This window comes from Centrocercus urophasianus, unplaced genomic scaffold (genome assembly GCF_019232065.1).
Source record: "Centrocercus urophasianus isolate 14NV4802_14NV808 unplaced genomic scaffold, USGS_Curo_1.0 seq_48, whole genome shotgun sequence".
Lineage (NCBI taxonomy): Eukaryota > Metazoa > Chordata > Aves > Galliformes > Phasianidae > Centrocercus > Centrocercus urophasianus.
The window spans coordinates 496,717-520,014 of record NW_024885066.1 but is presented as its reverse complement, the minus strand read 5'-3'; the positions used below and the strand labels follow the sequence as shown (position 1 = coordinate 520,014).

The following is a 23,298-nucleotide window of genomic DNA, read 5'->3' as shown; positions in this document are numbered from 1 at the left end:
CCCCTAACACCTCCTTCCTGGTGCTACCCCACCCAGAGCCTCCTGTAAGCTCCAGCTCCACGGAACCAAGGTTACTCCATGGAACCCAAGGTTATGGGACTGCTGCACGCCCATCCCTGTCCTCCTCCTCAGCCATTGCCACCGTGGCCCCCAGACCTCACCCACCCCTTGAAGAAGCATCTATGCTTCACCCTCATCCCCATGCACATCCATCTCCCCCCATAACAACCACTTCATCGCTTGATCACCAGATGTTATTTTGACTAAAATCAAAACTGATTCCAGACAATGTCTTCAGACACCCACAGAGACCTCCAGGTAGGTTTTGCCTGCTTTATCAGCTTTCTGTCTTGAATCAGTGCTGGTAGCAACCCCTATCTACGATTTTACAGATAGCAAAGCTTCCGCAATGACTCAACTACTCCTTTTTCAGGTGAGAAACCCCAAGCATCCGCACACCCCTCCTTGCACCTGCATCCTGCAAACCAGAGCTCCAGGCAGCCTGAGCAGCAGCAAAACCTCACGAGCAGCCACCAAAGAAGAAAAGCAAGCCTTGCTGTGCTCCTGCCCAGCAGCTGATGCTTGGAGACCTCTGCAGATGGGATGTGCAGAACTGCACCCTCTGAGCTCAGGTGGCTGCATGGGTGCAGCAGCTGCATGAAGGATTTGCTTCTTCATCTTTCCACTTTCCTGCAGAACAGAATACAGATTCTTTCAAGGGCAATGTGATCAACCAAGAATGAAACTCCATCAGGCAGGTTTCAAGGTCTCTATGTGCCAGACACAGGCTGGCTCTAGGGCAAGGAAACCAAAAGCAAGACAAATTCTGACCTAGTCAGCTCTGTTTGACTTTCCTCCTATTAACCTCTTCCTGTTTGGGCTTTCTGTATGACAGCAAAGGAGTAGGAAGAAAGGGAAAAAATCCATGCACAGTAAGGCATTGCCACCCCAGGCAGCCAGAGAGACTTCTGTCCACTGCCCAGCAGACTCAGAGCAATTCCAAAGCAGCTCAGCCTCAGGCACAGAGCCAGGCGAGGGCCCCCAGAGCAGAACAGGAGGGGGAGGAAGAAGGAAGGAGATGGAGGAAAAACCCCAAAACCCACCTGCCCCGAACATCTCCACGCTCAAACTTTGTAAATGATAGAAGGCCGAGTGCAGCTTTCACAGGAACTCCTCTTTATTACTGGTGGGCAATTGTATTTTTACCCTGTGGCTTTCTGTTTTTGCAGACACATTCCAGCACGAAACCAGAGGCAACACGCGCTGCTGAGCAGCAGAGTTTATTTTAAGGGATGTAACATTTTCCTGAGGATGCTCTATTTGCATCTGCTGCAGGAAGCAGTAAAATGGCAGGTGTGTTTCCACACAGCCACAGACACAAAACAAAATGCACAATGCAAAGCAAACGCTTTTGTCTTGCAAATCTCTGCTCTCTGCCGTGAAAAAAATAAAATAAAACGAATTAACAAAAAAGAAAAGCGAAAAAAGAAAGGGGGAGGGAAAGGGGCTTTCCCCAGGGCCTGTTTTCTAGCTTATTAGTCCTGCAGATGCTCAGGACAGTTTGCCAAGAAGGAGCTCCATGCCCACCGGCAGGAGAAGCACTGCAGGCGAACCGCTGCCCTGCATTTGCATGCATGCAAGCGCCTAATTGCTACCGCGCACCGCACCTTGCAGGCTGCTCTTTCCAGATGCACCCTTCAGCAACAATCCTTTGGGGAGGCCTCTCCTCCCTCCAGGAGCACACGCTCGTGGTAACGTGCAGGATGGATTGAGCCATTGTATTTAAGGTGATGCACCTTCGCAAGGTTTGAATGCAGCGTGAGCTGCGGTGGTTCCTTCAGCAATTTGACTTTTCCCTGCAATAATCCCGTGCGTGAGTTCCTTGGAGCACACAGTACCTCCAAATATAGGAAGCTTGCTGGATGTTGCCTAGAGAAATAAGTTTTGGCTTTTCCTGTCTTCCAGCCTTGCGCTTTGGGAAGAAATAGCACAGAAATGTATGTGTCATTCTGCTGTCTGCCACAGCTGCCAGAACCAGTAAAAGGACGATGTGATGGAAAATAATTGTAAATAACCCATGGACAGTTATTTAAAAGATCACAGAATCACAGAATGGCCAGGCTTGGAAGGGACCTCAAGGATCACGAATCTCCAACCCCCTGCCACACGCAGGGCCACCAACCTCCACATTTCATAGCAGCCCAGGCTGCCCAGGGTCCCATCCAACCCGGCCTTGAACACCTCCAGGGATGGATGGGGCATCACAGCCTCTCTGGGCAGCTGTTCCAGCACCTCACCACTCTCATAGCAAAGAACTTCCCCCTGACATCCACAATTCAAAATTCAAAATCCAAAAAACATCTTTCTTTTTTTTTTTTTTTTTTTTCAATCCAGTGTAATTTTTCCCCTGGCAATCAGCATCACAACAGCAGAAGCACAACGCTTCTGAAAATCCCAGGAATGCTGTAGCATTTGTAAGAACAGGCAGCGATGTTCAGTGTTACATGAGATGATGTGCTGGAAAGATGGAAGAACAAGCACTAATTGCTTAGGGGTTTAGGAGGGAGTTGTCCAGAAACTGTGATAAGTTTTCTACAGCATAGTAATAAATATCCAACTTAAAAGTATGCCTATGAGCATACTAACACAGCTACTCAGCAGAAAGGGCAAAATCTTTTAGTCAGAAGATTCTGTTTCCAGGAAATGGAATTTTTGGCTGTTCTATTCTTTAGCAACTTTCCTGGCAAATCACTCTGGCCTTTATCTGCTACTTTCCTTCTTTCTTTCCGCAGAGGACAATATTCTTCCACCTGTCCTCCCCTCTGCACAGCCAGTTTTTCCCTAAGCATCCCACATGGCTTTCCTGGCACTTGTTAAACTTCCCAGGGATGCTGCAGCCAAAATGTGGGACAAGGATGCCTCCTGCTTATAACCCCTCTATTTCAGTGCTGTAAGACTGATTATTTTTTTACCCTAATCTCTCACTTATCACTTGAATATGTCACAATTCTCAGTGACAAAACTCAGTGCCCACTGTATTCCTGTTACAGTGCAAACCTTATGGCTTTCTGTTTGTTTCTCCTTTCTAACCATTGCAGCTCCTCATTCAAGTTTCATCTTCTGTGACCAACGAGCTGTCCATGACCAACAATTTGCCTACAACCAAGGAGATGCCCATTACGAAAGAGGTGCCCAACACCAAAGTGCTGCCCATGACCAAAGAGTTGCCTGTGACCATGGAGATGCCCACGACCAAAGAGTTGTCCATGACCAAAGAGCTGCCAACAACAAAGGAGTTGCCCATAACCAAGGAATTTCCCGTGACCAAAGAGTTGTCCATGACCAAGGAATTGCCCGTGACCAGGAAGTTATCCATGACCCCATGCCTGGATGGGCTGTGATGCCATGGATCTGCTCAGGCCTCCAGGCACCACTGCTTGGTAGGTTCTACAACAACACAGATGTCTGCGCATGCTCCAGAGCGCTGTAAGTTCCATCTAGCACTGAAAATACAGAAATAGATATTGTGCTTTCATTCTGACTCTTCTCTAGACATGCTCCAATGTGCACACAGAGCTGGCACCAAAGGACATATCCATTTTGTTCAGTCAGTACTCACTGGCACTGAACCCACTGAGCCCACTCCGCTCACTGCCCCAGGGGAATGGATTCTCCCTACAAGTGAAGCAATCTCACAGTCACCATCAGAGGAGAGAGCTTTGGTCATGAAACTTCACTTAATTACTTAATGGAAGGAACGCAGACACCGTGCATGTGTGGGAAGCCAAAGAGGAGAGGGTTTAGTGAAGCACTGCATGTGGCTTCATTTGCTTATTGGAAAATTAGAGAGAGCAGTGCAGCTCCTCTGGTGTTGTATTACTGACAAATAATGTCACTCTGCCCTGAGTTACGTGGTCAATAATAAAAAGATTGCATGCTTTCCTTAGGGACATACCTACCAAGACAGCAGCAGGGGAAGGAAGTGCCCTTTCCATTGTACCAAAAGCCACAACATCATTTTGTTTCACATACAGGGAGTTACTCCCACACTACAGCTCTCCTGTAGAACAGCAGCATTAAATTTTCATTATAGACTGACAGCAAAGAAGGTGAGAGGGATCACAGCAGACCTTTGAGGACAACACGTGCCCTGCCTCCACGGACTGGTTGAGAGCATCGTTGGGTTAAAATACCTGATTGCAAATCTGGGGTGTGAGCTCAGCCTGTGTACACAGCCTCCAGCTGCTGTCCTTCCATCAGGTTGGATATTAGGAAGAATTTCTTCTCCCCAAGAGCAGTGATGCATTGGCACAGCTGCCCAGGGAGTGGTGGGGTCAAATCTCTGGGTTCACAATCTCTGTGGTCACAATCTCTGGGGTGTTCCAGAACTGTGTGCTTGTGGCACTGAGGGCTGTGGGCATGGTGGGGTGGGCTGAGGTTGGACTGGGTGATCTTACAGGTACTTTCCAGTCTTAATGATTCTATCTATGGGCCTCAGCTCTCCATTGGGGGAGCACCAATGGTCTTCTCCTTAGTGCTTTTAAAGACTCGGATCCTTCTGAGTGGATAAGTCCAGCCCAGCTGGAAAGCATTAAAAGTATCGCGCAGGGAAAGGACAGCATCTGACAGCAAGACTTCAGATGCTCACTCACTCCCCAAGCCTACTCCATTCTAGGTTGTATGTCCAGGTAATGTTCTTTCCTTTGATGTCAAATGCAAATTGAGTGATTTTGCTTTTTGAAGTAATCAGCCATAATCTTCAAGTTTGTCCTTACGTCCAAGTGCTTTTAAGAAATAATTTATATTAAAAGTTCCCACTGCAATTTGGTTCAGAGCGATCTCCCTGCATAACAAAAAAAAAACCTCCACCTAAATTCCTGACATGCCCAAACCTTCCATTAATTCATGCCCACTCACTCATCTTCATCTCTGGCCCAGTAACAAGATCCCCAGTAACACTGGGATCATGTTAGCTCTGCTTGTTCTCCACAGCTCAACACCCAGAGGGGTGGTGGTGCCCATCCCTGCAGACACCCAAGGTGAGGCTGGAGGGGCTCTGAGTACTGATGGAGCTGTGGGTGTCCCTGCTCACTGCTGGGAGTTGGACCAGATGGCCTTTAAAGGCGCCTTCCAGCTCAAACCATTCTATGATCCCAGAGAATGAGACGGGTGCAGTGACTCCTACCGAGGCTTGGAGACATCACGAGGAAACATCCCCACAAGCAGTTGGCAGGGCAGCTGCTGTGCTCAGGAATCAGCACCAACACACACTGTGAGCAACCTTCCTAACCTCTCCCCTGCAGGAGGTGTCTCGTGGCACTGACCACGCAAGTCCCCAGGCATCAATATGGAGAAAAGGGAGTTCAAACCGATGGTAGAAAGCTGTTACAGGTCACTGCTGTGCACAGATATCTTTGGTCAGCAGCCCAGCAGGTGCAAGTCCCCAGCTCTGCATCTCCCACGATGCTCCCAAACACACACCCTTACGCACGCACACTGCTCCCTGCACCTGGGCACACAGATGTGGGGAACCTCTGGGCTTTCCAGGAAGTCTGGAAGAAGCCCCAAGCTGCTGACTGTGTCTCAAGGGACTAAAGATGAGGAGTTCCAGCAAGCTTCTAAGAGCTGCAAAGGTTCATTTATCCTCAAACCAAACTCCTGTCCTTACAAACCCTTTGCTGCCACAAACACTGCGTGTTTTAGCAACTCACCCTATTCATCCAATTAATTAAGAGCTGTTTTCTTTACCAGAGAACCTCATGCTCCCTACCCTACCACACATTTCCTCAGCAACACCCAGCCATGCACATGAGACATATGCAGCCCTGACAGCTCTTCCCATTGTGGTGCACCCTGCAGGATGCCAACAGCAACCCTGAGTCAGAAGCAGCACCAAGGAAGATGATTAAGCACAACATTCTGCAGGATGGCAATTAAATTCACGCTTACAGGCAGGCACATGCTTGAACACTGTTCTGGACAGCGATACTTTCTGAAATCAGGGCCCTTTCCAAGGAAGATGCCAGATTGCTGGGTGGATTATCACCAACTTGTTTGTGCTGCTGCAGTTTGCATGTGGGAGCAAACTGAGGCCTGGGTACCTTCCAGCCTGCAGCAGGGCTCTCTGCTACAGCCCTCTATACCTCAAACTATTCTCTGCACCCCCTAAGGGCGAGGGCAGAAGTGAGCAATGCTTGTACCAACCCCAGTCCATCTGCATTCAGGCCCACTTTTAGGGTCTCACCTGGCCTCAAAGCAAACTGGGGACACAGAGGCTGCTCTGAGGTGACACACACACCAGCCATAGATGTTTCAGTAAAACAGCCACAGAAGCCTCACTACAGTTTGTATCAAACCTATTTAACTCTTGCTTTAGCACTGCTTGATGGCAATTCCCATCTGCAGCTGCTTCTGTCCATGCAAAACCCCAGGACTGTTTTGTGCTCAGTGGGGCTCTCTGCAACTGGCGCACATGGGTGCCTGACCCATTCCTGGGAGGGGATAGAAAACATCCAAGGGAGAAGAAGAGACCTTTCTTTTGTTTTTCTACTAATAAACAGCACTAGGAATCATTCTATCTTATAGCTGTGAACGGCACAGAATATGGGACAGGGTATTGAGAGCAAGAGGATGCAATAGGGAATTTCTGCACTGGCTGCTTTGGTTTTGCTTCGAGCCTCCAGGCAGAGGCAAGCAGAGCTGAGAGCGCTCAAGAGCTTGGAGCAAAGGAGATAAAGCAGAAAAAAAAAGTAAAAGGGGCTAAGCGAGGTAAAACAAGTAATTGCACCAAGCTGCCATGGAGAGGGAAGCGGGCGCTCCACAGCTTTTCACCAGCTCCAAACCCAGCACTTGCTCCTGACAGACAGCAGGAAAGCTAAGAGCTCACCCTGTTTCACCCAAGCAGACACAGACACGAGGGTACAGAGGTCCACAGCACTGCAGTTTGGCGACAGAAGCAGATCCAGTCCCCAGCACCAGGTCAGCGGTGGGGAAAAACAGAACCAGATTTAAAAGGCTGCTCTGCTCCCTGCCCTGATTCAGCAGCGGTTTACCCAGCTGCAGCCTGTTTACATTTCTAACAAACTTCATCCTGAACTCCCTGGGTCAGATATTCTAAGGAAGGAAAGGAACTTTATTTATCACGTAGCAGAGAGCAGGACCAGGGCAAGCTGCCTGAGCCACAGTGAGACTCCAGCACTGAGCACAGCCCTGGAATTTATGGATGCATTTTACAGTAGAGATTGGGTTGGGTTTTTTATTTTTTTGGTAATTTACTTAAAAAATAAGTGTTATTAAGTGTAAAATCCCAGAATTTTCCACCAGATATTCTCAGGTGCTGAGCTAGCAGTCATGCTTCTTGCTGTAAGTATGAAGTAGGAATGATACCATCTGCAAAAGAATTCTGTGTGGCAAGTTGAAAGGAAAAGCAGTTCACCTTCCAACAAGCACTCCCCATTTCTATGAATAAATGAATAAGTAAAGTGAATAAAATGCAGGAGATTGGAACTTTTTAGCAGCCTCACTGAGAACAACCTGTTAGCAGACCAACACTTAAACCTGAGAAAACAGCCGTATCTAAAATTGAAACCAAAACTTGTTCTTAGCTTTCTTACGAGTTCAAGCAGTTATAACACAAGGAAGATCTAAAATGCTGCCCCACATCAGATCTGCACAAAACTGCTTTGTTTGCATAGAGCAGGGATTGAAGGCAGACACTGCTCATGGCAGAGCTCAGCAGGATTCAGCTCCACGTCCAAGCACTCAGCAAAAGAAGTGCATCAGCTCCTTCTCTTGGTTAAGGCGTTTGAGCAGAAAATTTCTGCTCTGATGCTGTCTTCATATGTATCTGGTACCATTATTGATGTATCTTCTAATGAAATAATTCCTGAGGATGCTACTCCACCTGTCAATGGGAGTAAAAAAACCTTCGGTGCCACTGCGCTCAAAGGGAAATCAAATAACTCAGCCTTAAAGGCTGGCTGACATGCAAGGAAAAATTCATCTCATTTAAATTACAAAAATAAGATAAAGCACAAAGGAAGAGCCCCCCAAACCCTGAGCCTGAATTACTTATGATTTGCTCTTGCCAAGTGAAGGAAGTGTTAGATCCTATGTTCACACTGTGATGATGCTGTAGCACAAAGCAAGCAATAATTAGAGAACGTCCAAATTAACTGAAGTCACAGTCTGGACTCATTCCTTCATTTCTGTACATTTTTAAAGGCCTTTAATTAAGCCGCCAAGTCTTAAGATCAGATTTTCAAAGCTCTATAAGCAAGTGATAAGAATCTAAACTGCAAAGGACAATTCAGGCCATCACAATTCTTTGAGAATCCTTAATTGGTGCAATAGAACATATTTTCTCTCTCAAGTTAGACATATATTTAGCCAAACGAACCTGGGACAGCATACAGAAGTTACAGATGATCTTCACTTGAGGGCAGAGTTAAGGTTAAAGATTCGGGATTTACTTCTGTGTTTAAACATCAGCCCCTCAAATACCCAAAATCACAGGATAGAGAAAATCAGGGTGTCTTCCCCAGCAGCGGTTGGGCAGTGACCCAGTGGTGACCAACATGCCCATGAAATCCAATCAAACCACCAAGCAAATCCAAGACTGGCCAAATTCTTTCACTAAAGCTTTAGATCTCTTTAAGGCATTTAAGATAATCCAAGTCCTTCTATTGGCACAAGCTGTTTAAAATGATCTAAGGCTTTAGATTGGTTTAAGCTGCTTATGGAGCTTTAAGGTTTTAGAAAGGTTTAGACTACTAAAAAACATTCCCCAAAAATAAGTGGGGTTATTTGCAGGAGCTCGTCAAACCACCTCTTGGATGTAGTGCAAATACAGAAATACGTACACAGGAATAAAACTTGGTTTGCAACACTCCAAGTCAAAGTCAGGCAAGGCTAAGTCTACAAATACCAACTTCATGGATGACTTCTACTGGCATGAGTTTGGGTTTGGGGAGCAGCACGCCCTAGGTAAAGCATGGAGATCTGTCATCTTAAAAGAAGAAGAATGTACCATAAGTGACATGAAACTCATCGCAGCAATTCCTCCCCGTGACAGTAACACAAACCCTACACGTTCTGTTGTCCCCTCCCTCCTTCCAACAATCCTCTGTACAAAGTCAGTCACTTCTCATAGGATTACAGCCATCATGGACGTGGGGGGTAGGAAAGCCAAGGTGCTCATGGGGTGCCATTGGCCAAACAGGTCCTTACCTCAAGCAATCCCTGCAGACTGCAGTGTGCAGGAGCCCATGCAGCCAGCAGAGCTCTCAAAGGACAGGCCTGCTCTGTTCTTCTGTGTCTCTTCAGATGGGCTCCAAATACTGCCCAAGCCACCTCCCACAGAGTCACTGCCCATCCCCTGGGGAGCTAGAATTTCATCCCTGAAACCCTGCCTGCAAAATCAGTGCAACCCCCCCCCCCCGTCTGCAGAGCACACCTTTCATAACCTTTTGCACAAACAGACCTGGCCAGATAATTGGGATTTCTCCCTTTCCCTTCCTGCACAGGGGACAGTCCCATCCCTCTGGGACACCTAGATGCACAAAGAGCCTATTTTGAAGCCACTTGAGCACAGGCAGAGTGGTGCACAGACACCCTCTGCTCTCATTTACACAAACATAAAGGCAGAGCATCTGGCCATGTGTCAAAAGTCTTTAATTACATGACCGAGCTCATACATGACCGAGCTCATCTTAGATATCTATTTATTGAGAGCTGTAAGTAAGACAAGATTGCTCTCTATCTGATAAACACTGTGCACACACGGGGAAGTTGGGATTGCTTATTCAACCAAACACTTGTTCCATTTTTTGACTGCTTAACTTTGCAACCTTTATGTGGTATCAATGTGCGCATGGGGGGGGCCCCCCCCTTTGTCCCCTTTGCAGTTTTCTATTGAGTACCTGGTTCATTTTATGGTTATTCAGCCATGCAGAACCAAAGAAGGTTTCTCATAATCAAGTCATTTATCCCAGTATGTATTTCTGATTTGGGACTACATCACTTCAGACCTTGAGAAGCCTTTGCAATGGCAAAACTGAGCAAACCCCACCTGACTGAGAAGAAACATAAACTCTGCAAGAAACAGCAATGGAAATCTGCATCTTTGTTATAGTTATCTCCATCTCCATCATATGATCTGGAAAGATCTTCACAAGCAGCAGCATCACACCAGGAGACAGCGCTGAGAACCAATGAGCTCAGGATGGAAATCAACCCCACAGCACCCTGATGTATGGAGAGGAATACAGGTCCTGACAGCTGAAGGCACACAAATTAGAGCCTTTGCTGAGCTCTACCCTAACTCACCTCATTCCTGCACTCACTACTCAGCCGTACTTTTGGTAGATTGGGTGTTCTTGGAATTTTGCTACCTTGCTGGTATTCCTTGTGCAAGTTTGTTTTGCAGAACACTTTCAGATCTGCTGCTATTTATATTATTGGCATTTTGGAGCATCGATCTCTGCTGGTTGACATAGAGCTGTTCAAAGCAGGGCATGGAAATATAAGCTGTACCACTAAGACCTGAAGCAAGGATGGAGATCTTCCCTGCATTACCCTCACGTACACAGCCCAGTCCAACTTTCTGCACAGTTCATGGAAAGGCATCTCCTTTGCTCCCCTCCCCCCACCATAAAGCACCCTGGTATCCCCAACAACACCAGGATCCCACAAAGCACTTCCTTAAGGGGATGGAACACAAAGACTGATGTTATGATAGAACCACAGAATGGCCTGGGTTGCAAAGGCCCACAGTGCTCATCCAGTTCCAACCCCCTGCTGTGTGCAGGTCGCCAACCAGCAGCCCAGGCTGCCCAGAGCCACATCCAGCCTGGCCTTGTATGCCTGCAGGGATGGGGCATCCACAGCCTCCTTGGGCAACCTGTGCCACTGCCTCACCACCCTCTGGGGGAAAAACTTCTTCCTCATATCCAACCTAAACCTCCCTTCTCTTAATTTAAAACCATTCCCCTTGTCCTGTCACTACCGACCCTCACAAACAGCCGTTCCCCCTCCTGTTCATCTGCTCCCTTCAAGTACTGGAAGGCCACAATGAGGTCTCCCTGGAGCCTTCTCTTCTCCAAGCTAAACAAGCCCCATTCCCTCAACCTGTCCTCATAACAGAGGTGCCCCAGCCCTCTGATCACCTCAGTTATGCCTCTTACTGGTGCACAATGAAGGCAGAGGAAGAAGTGTGACTGAAAGTCACTGCTGTCTTACACCAGCACTGCTAATAGTAACCCAGATCTTACCCAGCCACTCACACCACCTATGCCATTTGTCTTCATATCTTCCTAGCAGAGCACACGCGTGGCTTTTCGGGCACACAAAGAGGAGGAAGAATAACTTGAAGCAACATCCAACCAAGGAGCACAACTTACAGCACAACTTCTGCTTCCACGCCACTTCAGCACCACGTCCTCACAAGAGGAAAAGCAAATCCCATCAACTCTTAATCCACAGCTTAACAGAGGAGTAAAAGAACATTTTCTGCCCCAGCTGAAGGGCACATCCTTTGCTCTGGCTATAATTAAACTATGAGAAGTTGCCCGTGCTTGCTGGAGATGTGCAGGCCATGCCAGGTTGCACACAGCATCCACTTCTAGCAAATACAGCACATAACTTTCTGCAGAAACCTGACCAGACTGCTTTGGTACGGCCATTAAAAACAAAACCATCCGTTCAGCTCAACAGTTTTCACGCTCCTATAAAATTCACTAAGATGCCAGAACCGAAAACAAAATTCAGGGTGGGAATACGAGTTAAGCAACTAAAAGCAGGATGTCAGCACGGGGACACCTGCAACATGCAGGAGTGCCAACCTGACTGCAACAACCAACACAGAGTCAGGGCCAACAAATGCGTTCTGGGGGACTGAAACCTGTGGGAAAATGGGAACTGGCTTGTGAGGACTGGGAACTCCTTGGAAATAGAGGATGTAGGACGGATGCAGGTGAGATAAACCAGCACTGGGGCAGGAGGGGATGCTGCTTGCACAGCTGGGCACCTCCCGGCGTCTCTCCTGCACATGAGGTTTATTTGGGAGACCACACAAGTTCTAACCAAACCCCTCTCAATTTTTCCTTTGCTTATTCCAAGCCTTCTAGACCTTTTGATTTAAAATTTATCATTCTGCAGCAACACCCACCAGGGGTAGGTATAACATGCTTCAACTCAAAGGGCAGCTGAAAAAAGGGGGTTAAAAGTTTTGTTTGCAGTGGAGGTGTGCTTTGAAGGACTCTGAGATCATCCTGACATCATTACAAGCAGCGCTCGCCTTTCTCACTCACAGAACAGAACGATGAATTCCGCAGTGAATTATTTTCAACAGATTACTCCTTACATCAGGGTTTACTCACTCCATTTTCCCGGCAGCCCCCAAGCGGGGGCCATGAGTCAGCAGCAGCCCTGAGCCCTTCCTGTAGAGCCATGGGAGATGGTCCAGCCACCCGCGGTCACCTCCTCGACCAGACTTCATCGACCGAGCTCCTCTCAGAGATGCCCATGCATCCCACATCAAGAGCTGCCAGAACGAAGAGATGGCACATGGCAGGGGAAGCGAGGGGCAGCCTCTCTGTTGCATTTTTTGTCCCAGCTGTGAAACATCTGGGGTGCTCGAGGGGGTGGTCAGCACATCCAACATCCCATGGGATCCCCACTCAGGAGCCATGGAGCAGCAGGGCTGTGGGATTCTCCCCTTCCAGCTGCAGGGTGATGCTCAGCAGCCGGCGCCATTAGGGTCAGAGTCCTTAGGGCATCCTGGGTCACAACACATCCAGCCCAACCTCGGGCTGGGACCATCCCTGCATCTATTTCTGGGACTCCCTCTGCTCTCAGGGGATGCCAGCAGTGTCCCACGTCCTCCAGTCATGAGAGCTTTCACACGCAGCTTGCTGAGACCCCAAGCTGTCCACACCATGTACAGCTTCTGGTGACAGCAACTGGTTGCCACATTCACCTCCCAGCAGCCCAGACCCCACCACAACCCCAGGAGCCTGGGCTGCTCTCAGCATCATCTGTGCACTAAACCACATCCAACCATCTGGATTATCCGTGCAGTCAGATGTGTGCCTCCCCCCATGCGTTTCCCTCTCCTACTGGTGCTGGCCCAGCAAGCAAGCACTGCTGTCTGCAGTTGGAGCTTAGAGTCAAAACTTATTACTCGTATTTTCAGTCTGCCAGGGACTCACACTGAGATCTTGGCCAATGGGCTCCCCCTCCCACCTCCCCATTTCCCACACAGAAGAGAAAGTAAGACGCAGAAAGGTTAAATGGGAACAAAAAAGGCCGTGCTGCTTTCTTCCCCCCACCTCAGATCACCACTGAGATCAGAGTGGAGCAAATCCATGACTTGCATAGCTGGTACATTTCCATTCTTGAAATAAAAGTTTCCAAGCTTTTTAGAAAACTAACTGAGGAGATCCGGGCTACGAATTCTGCCATCTATTTTGCAGCAATGTGGTTAAATATGGATAAGCAAAAACCAGCACTCCTCTGATCTTCAGATAACCACATGCACCTTCAAACCACCCTGTAAATCAACATGCTGGGATGCTATACTCATACTCCTTGATGCATCCATCCTAACCAGTGCCACAGCCAGGCCAGCTGCAGGTATTTAGCTTTCCATGGAGAAATGAGGTATTTTTTTTAGCCAAAAAGACCAGTGTGCTTTGGGCTCCTACCAGCATAAGGCAGAGGCTCTCTCCTAGCCGGTCCAATTTAAAATGATGGGTTTAGGTCAATACTGGGTTACTGCTCTCTCCTGGCACTGGTACCTTCCTCATCAGATCCATGTCACGCATAGAGATAGCTGAGATTTGTGGTAATTGCCAAACCAGGCAGGAATCCAGAACTATGCTGTACCCAAGGAACTGAGCCCTGGAGGGATCCATGACCCACCTACAGCAATCAGCTCCCCCAGCAGATATCCCTACTGCACAGCACAATTGAGCAAGCTAGCTGCAGTATCTTCCATAAAATGAACCACGAATGCTGAAAAACCCATCTGAAAGCCACATTGTATGCGTTTACAGAAGTTTACAACCGTTTCCAGCAAAATAATTAACAGCTTCCTTTGCAAGCACGATGGCATCGGGTGACTGGGGCTCCTCGGGGAGTGACAGTCTGTGTGTTTCACTTCCCTTTCTCAGGAGCTGATCAAGGAACAGAAGTCAGACGGATGCTGGCCCTCCAGCTCCCACCACGGTACTCCATGGGAGCAGCTCCACGTGGTGCCAGCTGCAGCCAGGTCTGCAGAGGAGCATCAGCTCCTGCAGCGAGACGCAAGATTTGTGTGTCCCACTCCAGTTGCTGGGAGGGTTGGTGGGGTTGAGCAAAGCAACAGAGGGTTTTGGCATCCCAAGAGCAGGAGCTGATGCCTGCTATCATCATGAGGCAACACGTGGGGATGGTTATTAGGAAGGAAGCCAATTCCCCTTCCTCAGTCCCCAAAGTGCTTGGCTTTCTCAACCAAACCATTTCCCACCAGCACTGATGACCTGAGCAAGCCTCAGACAGGTAGCAACATCCCACATGGCACCAGCTCACAGAATACCCACAGAGCAAGCAGGAAGAGGAAACAGACCAAGAAGCCTCTATGTTCCATCACAGCTGGGAAGGCTTGCATCCACTCGATTAAAAACAAGTCTCAATTAAGAACAAGTCTCCAAAAAATAATAAGAAGCAAAGCAATGACAGCACGGCATTGGGCACACGTGTTTGTTGGCATGGCACTGAGAACCAGCAAGAGCTGAGCACAGCTGGCCCAGCACAACGGAGCATAAGATCTAGGGGAGAAACACACTTCCCTCTCACTGGATTTGCCATTTCTAGATGCCCAGAGATGGGGCAGGGAAGGATGTGCTCACTGGGGGACATGGGACAACAGCCCCAGAGTCTGGGACCCCTCTGCCTGTCCTTGTGAGCAGCACAGCCAAAAACCAGCCCTGGAAGAGTATCTCCCCACCATGGGTCAAAAGCATATTTTAATCATATTTTAATCATGTTCGTCCGCACGCACCCCACATCAAGCTCTTAATTAACAATTATTTGCTTTTGGAAGAAGGGGGGGGGGAGGGTGCATATTCAAGTTTGATTACCTTGTATCTGTCAGGTTAAATATTCACAAGTTCTCTTTCTAGGAAGCCCCCAAGGGGTTGTTTGTATAAAATACGTGTTTTATTTCATGCGCTGCCCACTCTCAGTTCGCACAATTAATCAGGGTAAACTTTTTGCTGGCTTTCCTTAACGGCCAAAAAAACTGCGTGCAGACAGAGGAGCGATACATCGAGATGACAGAAACACCAACTGCAGACAAAGGGCTGATTTTGTGCCCTTGGAGGTTCACGTGGCCGGATGGATCCCAGGGAGGGCAGGATTGGGCCATTGGAGAGGCCACTGCAGTCCCTGCTGCAAACCCAAGCGTGCAGCTGGAGGAGAGCAGAGCGGAAAAGCTGGAGGGTGAGCAAAGAGCAGAGCAGTGCTGCATGGAGCTGCTGCACCGCCGAGCCGAGGGAAACCTCCTGCTGCCAGCAAAGGACAAACCTCTGAGGATCACATCCCGGATGCCGACACGCAAATAAAAAGCAACGTTGGAAGGCTTTGTGCAGGCAGAAGGGTATTCGGGGCCGTGTTAAAATATCAGCGTTAACAACAAATAAAAACCCGCGTATGGGCGCCGTAGTAACAGCAGTCTGTGCTCCTAAAGGGAGGGTGGGAAGGGAGCAGGGCCGCCCCGCATCGCCCAGGAGGGCGAGCAGCCCCACGCTGCCGGGGGCAGAAATCCTAGCGGCCCACTCGCACCGCCAGAAAATGAAGTTGCTGTCAGCGGACGATGAATTCATGCGCCAAGAGGGAGAAGGCAGGCAGAGGAGCGGCGGTGAGGACGGGGTGACGGGGTGGCCGTGACAGCTCCGAGGTGAGCACGGCGGGGAGCGCAGCCAGCGATCAGCCCGGCGATGCGCACACGTCTGTATGCCCGCTTATCGCCCGTACGCGGTCGCACGCAGCAGCAACCTGACACCTTTCGGGGGAAGCAAAATGGAATCGCTGTGCGGCCACAGTGAGGAGCTGGGGGTTGGGGGGGGGGGGGGGGGACCATCTGCAAAACGCCACGACAAATAACCGGGTGCCTACCTGGGGTGGGGGCCGGCAGCGATCCGCGCTCCGCGCTGCTCCCGTCTTTATGAGATGTTCGGCTCAGGCGGTGCTATTTGCATTCTTTCATTAGCACCTGTTTCGAGTGAGGAAGGAGAAAGCTCATTACGAGATCAGCTTTCTTTCGAAATAAATTATTAAAAAAAAAAAAAAAAAATAGAGAAAGGAGGGGGTCCCCCCGCCAAAAAAAAAAAAACCCAAAAAAAAAAAAAAAAAAAAAAAAGGGAAAAAAAAAAAACACACATGTATATTAAAGCCCCAAAGTAGGCAGTTTAATAATGGGAGATCTTGCAGGTTGTGAGCATGCTCCAGCCGGAACAAATCCTTCCTCTGTTATTCCTCTGAATAAAAATAAACCGTGCTCAAGAAACCCAAACGGAAGCTTCCTCCTAGAATCCCTGCTGCTGAAAAATATGTAATAAATTCAGCCTGAAGACGCAGCCTCTAATCAGCAGCTGTTTTCTGGATCCAAAGCCAGCCAAAGCCTCTCTTGTCTTTTCCCACTATGAGTCTGGGCCTTTTTGAAAAGGGTTTTAACCTTTTAAAGATACAGTGCACCAATTATCACTTCTGGAGGACCATCGCTCGCAGCACAAATAAATTAATAAAGCGGCAGTGGTGGCACAGCCGGAGCAAAGGAGGAGGTGTGGTTTGCGTGAGCAGCCCTTCTTCATTAATATTATTAGAGATATATTTTTTTCTAATAGGATTCGCTCCCCCCCCCCCCCCAGCCCTCCCCACTGGGGGGAATAATAATAAACAGAGAACTTGCCACTCGGCTCTTGGATAAATGCACAGTCATTATAAAAATGAACAGCTGCTGGATGCGATTCAGGGAGCTGCGCGGCCGCTCCTGATCCGGGTTGAATTGGTTACAACTGAATTTTTGGTATTAACAGTTTCGGTCCCAGGGTGCTGTGTGAGGGTTAACACAGCACGGCTCTGTCAAGTGCTTCCCATCAAACCGAGGATCAGACTGCAAAGTTTGAACCCAGCAGCTCTGGCACGGCAATAAAGCATTCTCCAGGAGGTGGGATTTCGGTTTAACGAACCAAACCAAAGCCCCTCCAAAACTGCTCCTCCTCTAACAACGCAGTTCCCTGGGGACAGCACAGAGTTGGGGGGGGGGGGGGGGGGGGGGGGGTCAGCTCCCCCTGCAGCACTGTATCCCAAAGCTCAGCACCCTGGGGGTGTCCCGGTGCCCCCAGCACCAGGCTGCCAATTGCATTCTCCTGGGCAGGGAGCAGTCAGCAAAGGGCCATTCCCTGCAGCCCCCAGCGTGCAAACCAAGGAGCAGGCAGTCCTCCCTCCACCCCCCCCAGCTGAAATTCATCATATTTCATGTGTCGCTGCTCCAGCCTCACCAATTGGCTGAGCACTGGCGGGCGGAAAAAATGTCAGGAGCAGCCCAGCATCACTGCCCACCCACTGCCCCCAGGGTCCTCCTGCAAACACAGCCTGAGGGAGCAAGGAGCTGCTTCTCAAATAGGAGAAAAAGAGGTTTGTCAACCCCTCTGGCAGCACTCCAGATGGATGCGGGCTGCCAGCAGCTTGACCTTGACCCACACACCAGCGAGGAGCAATTTCCAGAGGAGGGAGATTGCACGCACCTTTCAGACCTTTCAAGACCAAGCTTATCAGCACGGTTATCTTAATAGGTGGAGAAGCTGGGATTGCTCAGGTTGAAGCTACCAAACGTGCAGCAATGGCTCAAGCAGGCAGGCAGCCCAATGCTTCATCTAATTGTTCTTTGAATGGGAGTTTGGATGGGGGGGGGAGGGGGGGAAGGAAAAAAATCAGAATTTTCTTGGGAAATGAAGCAATGACGTGCTAGGAAAAAAAAAAAAAAAAAAATCCTTGTGAAAACTGCTATCTACCTCCTGTGCAAACACCACATCCAGAAGCAGATGGGGAATATGCAGGAAGACTTCTCTTAAGGAGCAGATGAGCAGCACTTTCCTGGTGGCTCCCAGGAGCATAAAGAGCAGAAGAAACACGCCAGGCAGAACTCTGTATCTTATGCCATTGCTGCTTACACAGGGATAAAAAATTGCATTATGACAGAAAAACAAACAAAGAGGATTTGAACGTGGCACTGGTGGCATAAATCAGCTTATGAAACCCAGAGCTCTCTGCTGATCGTGAGAAAAAGCTGTAACAAGCAGGTGATGTGTTGGAAGAGGTAAAACCAAAGCCTCCTTGTCTGGCCAAATTCTAAGCAGCCTGCAGCCCAGGGCACAGCTCAGGCAGAGCTCTGGCACCACAGAACTCATCACCACTGTGTGTCACTGTAGGCATTGAAACAAGTGCAGCAAGAGGGAAGAAAGTGAGATAACCAGGCTATTGAGCCCCCAAACCACTCTCAGCCTCACGCTGGACACCTCTTTGTGTTTTAATTCCCTCTTTGGATTTCTTTTTGTCACATCTGCCAGCCTGAGCCATTTGCAGGAGGCAGCTCGAGGCTCTGCTGGTACAGGACTGATCCATAACTGAGCACTGAACGGTGGTGCACAGCCCAACCTTTCCCCACCTCCACAGCCCTCCTTTGGACTCTGCCTAATATTTTTATGTCCTTTTAGTACTGTCTCCACTTTCGGGAGTCCCAAGGAGCTGCACAGGGGGAAGGAAAGGATTGAATCCTGTTATCCCTCACAAAATCCCAACGAGAAGCCTCCAAGCACAGCAGGATGCTGAAAAGAAGCCCTGCTAACAGCTTCTCCGTGCAGACTGCCTCCGTGTTGCTCCTGCCTTGATTAGAATCACAGAATCATTACAGTTGGAAGAGACCTCTAAGATCACTGAGCCTAACCAAGCACCAACACTGCCCACTAAACCAAGTCCATTAGGAAGGTTCAGAGGTGTCTGAGTCCTCCAGCTTCTATGCATGATCCTCACATTCATGACCATTCAAGCTCTACCTCCAGGTGCTAGAAGGCAGCAAGGAGTTGCAACAACACCAGCAGAACACAACCACCTGATCCTCTCCAGAAACAGGCCTCAATAAACTCATCCTGAAAGCAATTAGTTAATGAGGTTTTAATCCTTTTCATGTGTGCCATGTTGAGTTTGCATCAGCCCTTCTTACAGAAAACAGCACGCATACAGCATGCAAGTGCTTTGGACCAATTACCTTCACACTGTTTGCCCCTGTTTGTTATTTAATACAGATCTTCTTATTTATTCAAAGCTATTTGACATTGCCTTGTGCTTTGGAAACACTAAGCTGTTTCAGCCCCAACCAAGTGGGGAAGTTCACAGGCAGAGAACAGCTGGGTTGGAGCTTGTCCTGAGCACTGGGATTATTTGCAAAAGGAAATATTCCCCCATGCACTGCACAGCATCCATTTCCAGTGCTGTGTATGCAGTACGCACAGTCAGGTGCGCATCTCAGCAGGACGAGGATGAGCTCAGTGCTTTGGCTCTGACATTAAATGGGCATTTATCTGGGGAAAAAAATTACTATGGATTCTCACATGCTGCTTGCTGCTTTTGTTTTTGCCTTTTTTTTTTTTTCCTAAGTATGTATTAAGTTGTCCTGCTCCACTGTTAGCACAAATTTCCATTTCCTTTGGATACCAGCATTACTAAAGCTCTTTGGGTCTTGTTAGGATGAGAGGTGATGGCCTTAAGTTGTCTCAGGGGAGGATATCAGGAACAATTTCTGCTCAGAAGGAGTGGTGATGCATTGGCACAGGATGCACAGGGAGTGGTGGGGTCCATGGAGGTGTTCCAGAAACGTGGGGATTTGGCACTGAGGGATGTGGGCAGTGGGCATGGTGGGGTGTGTTGGGGTGAGATCTGGGGATCTCAGAGGTCTTTTCCAACCTTCCTGATTCTGTGTTCCTATGGAAAGGCAAGGAATGCTGGCTGTTCTGCCATTTTTCTTCCTGCACTCTTTAGGAGGAAACAAAGATAAAGGCAAAGCATGGCCCAGGAACCTAACAGGTGTCCCAGGGTTGGTCAGGAGGGATGGAACGCCAGCAAGGGAGATGCTGCACTGAAGAACCCAAACCACTTTGCAGAGGACGTTACCCAACCTGGCTCATTTGAAGTTTAAGAGAGCACAGTTTGATAAGAGATAAAAGGATTCCTGAGCAAACTGAGCCTATTGCCAACTGCAACAAACTCCAGGTACACACTTGAGAGTATTCACACGTTTACCTTGGATTCCCATCACCTGCCCTCACTTTAGAATACAGCTCTCTTAGCATGCACACCTGTCCATGCATCCGGAATGAGCACATCAACCTACAGTCATAGGTTAAAGAACAGAATTCTGCAGACCTTTGGATTCTTGCTCTACCCAGTTCATAGATCAGAGTCATAATTACAATGCAGCATTACACATAATTATAATTAACACTCTCTGCTGTCCCACTACCAGCTGTGATCACAGGATTGTAGGGCTTGGAAGGGATCTCTGGAGATCATCAAGTCCAGCCTCCAAACGATGTTCCTTAAAGCAACTTGTAGGGTTTTGTGATGCCCCAGCTTCACAACAGCCTTCAGTGATCTCAATGTGGGGAGGAATGGCATGAGAGCAACAACTCAGAGCAAATAGTTTTACCTATGTATGGCACTCCAGTGAAATTTAGACTTTGATGAATCACATCACAATTCAACTTCGCTTCCAGTCTGAATCCTATTAGAAAGATCTGTAAAAGTAGCTAAGTAGTAGGATGAGTTTTGCTTATTATTGTGGGGTTTTTTTTCCCCCTAGATTTAAATCATTCCTTGTTGTCGTCGAACAGAGAACATTACCTAATTCCTCTACAGCGTGCACAGGATTGCATGTTATCCCTCTACAAAGAGCCATATTAAGGCAACCACAGACAATAACCTCATACCATTCAGTAACGAAAGCATCATAATCTGCCATGCATTAAGGGTCTAAAAAAACCCTGCCTAATGTTAGAAGAGTCTCAAGCTGTTAAGCCACTACTTAACTACGGTAATTCACCATGAAGTCTCTCCCATGGCACAGCCAGGGACTTGTTTTCACTTTCTAATAACAAGCACGTGACCTGGGCATTTAATGAGTTCCCGAAATAACTGAACCAAAAGGCAAAATCCAAGAGGTTTCAGTGCCCGGGGAGATTAAAAAAAATCATAATTAAAATAGTGAATGGGCAGAAGAATAAAACGAAGGCTGGGGGGTGATTATAAAACCATTAAGGTGGAATAGGGAGTGTATTGCTTTCCTATCCTGAGGTGTTTTGAGCAGGGCACGAGGCAGCCGTCCTTGCCGTGCACACCTGGGGCTCCACGGCTGCTCTCCCCTTGAAGACACGGGATGATAAACAGGAATACCTGCTCCTCATCTGGGATCCAACACAAAAAAAAAAAGGCAGCAAAAGCACTGCAAGGTTTGGTAGCACTATTCCCTGAGGACATCAAAGCTGTGCAGATATTAATGGTCCCTCGCTGCTTTATCACAGAATCATCTGCTTAGGAATATGCATGGGAGGGCAGATGAGCAATGGGGAGAGTCATATCTTGAGTTACTGGGGAAAGAGTCTGCAGGTTTTGACTGTGACCTCTGCTGCAAGCATTGAGTTGGACAGCCTGCAGTCTCAGTTGGGCCTGCAGCTGACATTTATCACAGATCCATCATTTGGGTTGATTAAGTTTTAAGAATTCTGGTCTTCAAATAATTGTTGGGAGGTTTTTTTTGTTTGATTTTTTTTTTTTTTTAATTATCGTTATTATTTTAACTCCCAGCATAAACATGTTTATTTTATGTTGCCATGCTGGAGCAGCATGCAGTGGAACAGAAGCCTGTATGCCACACAGCCTCTCCTTCCCACCCTGCTGCTGCTGGAGGATGCGCTGTGCAGCCATGGGCTCGTGCCAGCACAGCACTGTGCAGAGGAAAGACTTGCCAAGCTGAAAAACCCAAGGACAGAAGCTTTGTTTGCAGAAAAATAATAAGACCCACCAGCTACTAAGAACTGTATTTTATAGCTCTAGGTGTCAATTCTGTTCTGCTCCAGAGGCAAACATATTTCTGATGCAGCAAGGAGCTTCTTTCCTTCTTTTGGGGGTTGGACTCGATGATCTCTGGAGGTCCCTTCCAACCCCTACAATTCTGTGATTCCTAGTCAGGACTGGAAAACTGGACACAATGCGTTTCCCCACAATTCACACTCAGGCTTCACGTTTGCCCAAAGCATGGATGTTCTGCCAGTTCAGAGCTGCGGCATCTCAGAAGGATATAAAGCAGCAGCAGCTGAGAACTGGTCTCCTGGAGATGCAGCATATTTGGGTACAGCCATAGAGAGACAGCCTGAGACTGGGTCCCTCATAACCTTAAAGTCAGAACCTTTGGAGAATGGAGCAGTCCAAGCTGCAGGTCTAAGTTGCATGCCAAGGGTTCATGGTTGGATTTAGATTGCAAATGTGATGGGGAGCTGACGTTTGAAGTTTGAACATTCAGAACTAAAAGCACAAGTCTACAAAGGTAAGATGCCAGGTGTGGTGCTTCCTCCTCACTGCTTCAGTTCATAGAATCACAGCATCCGTAGAGTTGGAAGGGACCTTCAAAGGCCATCTAGTCCAACCCCTCTGCAATGCACAGGGACATCCATGGCTCCATCAGGTTGCCCAGGGCCAGGTGCTATCAAAGTCTCTGGGCTTGGGGCATCATCACTTGCTCATCATGGCAAATACTGCAGCTCAGCAGCAGGAACCTGCATGATGAGGTTTCACTCCTGCAGTCTTTTGGGATGCAGTTTCTTGTATGCACACGTTAAGGAGAGCTTTTCCATTCAGGACAGATAACCCTGGATAGAAAACATCCACAGAGAGCAACTCAAGGCCAGACACTGAAAACTTCTGCTGTGTTTGAGTTGCCTTATTGAAATACTTCTGTGCATTTATAACTCATTGGATTATGCTATAAACAGTAGACAAGAAGCTAAACAAGTTATTCTGAATTTTTAGGCTAAGATCTGCAGCAAAAACTTTGTTCCAAACTGGGAGGAGAGAAAGAAAACTGCAATTTGGCTGAAGGCCAAGTTCTGAATTTCTAATTAACTTCAACTTTTTCATAGTCTACCCCTTGATAATTCATGTAACCTCTTTCACTGAAGGGGGCTACAGGGAGCCCTGCATCAGATCAGG

At 48.2% G+C, this 23,298-nt stretch overlaps 1 protein-coding gene across 1 annotated transcript in view; it reads right to left on the bottom strand.

The window, feature by feature from the left end:
- HIVEP3 (HIVEP zinc finger 3) overlaps positions 1-16,245 on the bottom strand; it is a 215,670-nt gene extending 199,425 nt beyond the window's left edge. Inside the window, exon 1 of the mRNA XM_042834637.1 lies at positions 16,156-16,245. The gene's annotated coding sequence lies outside the window, so the exon portion shown is untranslated. The remainder of the gene's footprint in view (positions 1-16,155) is intronic.
- Positions 16,246-23,298: the final 7,053 nt, after the last annotated feature.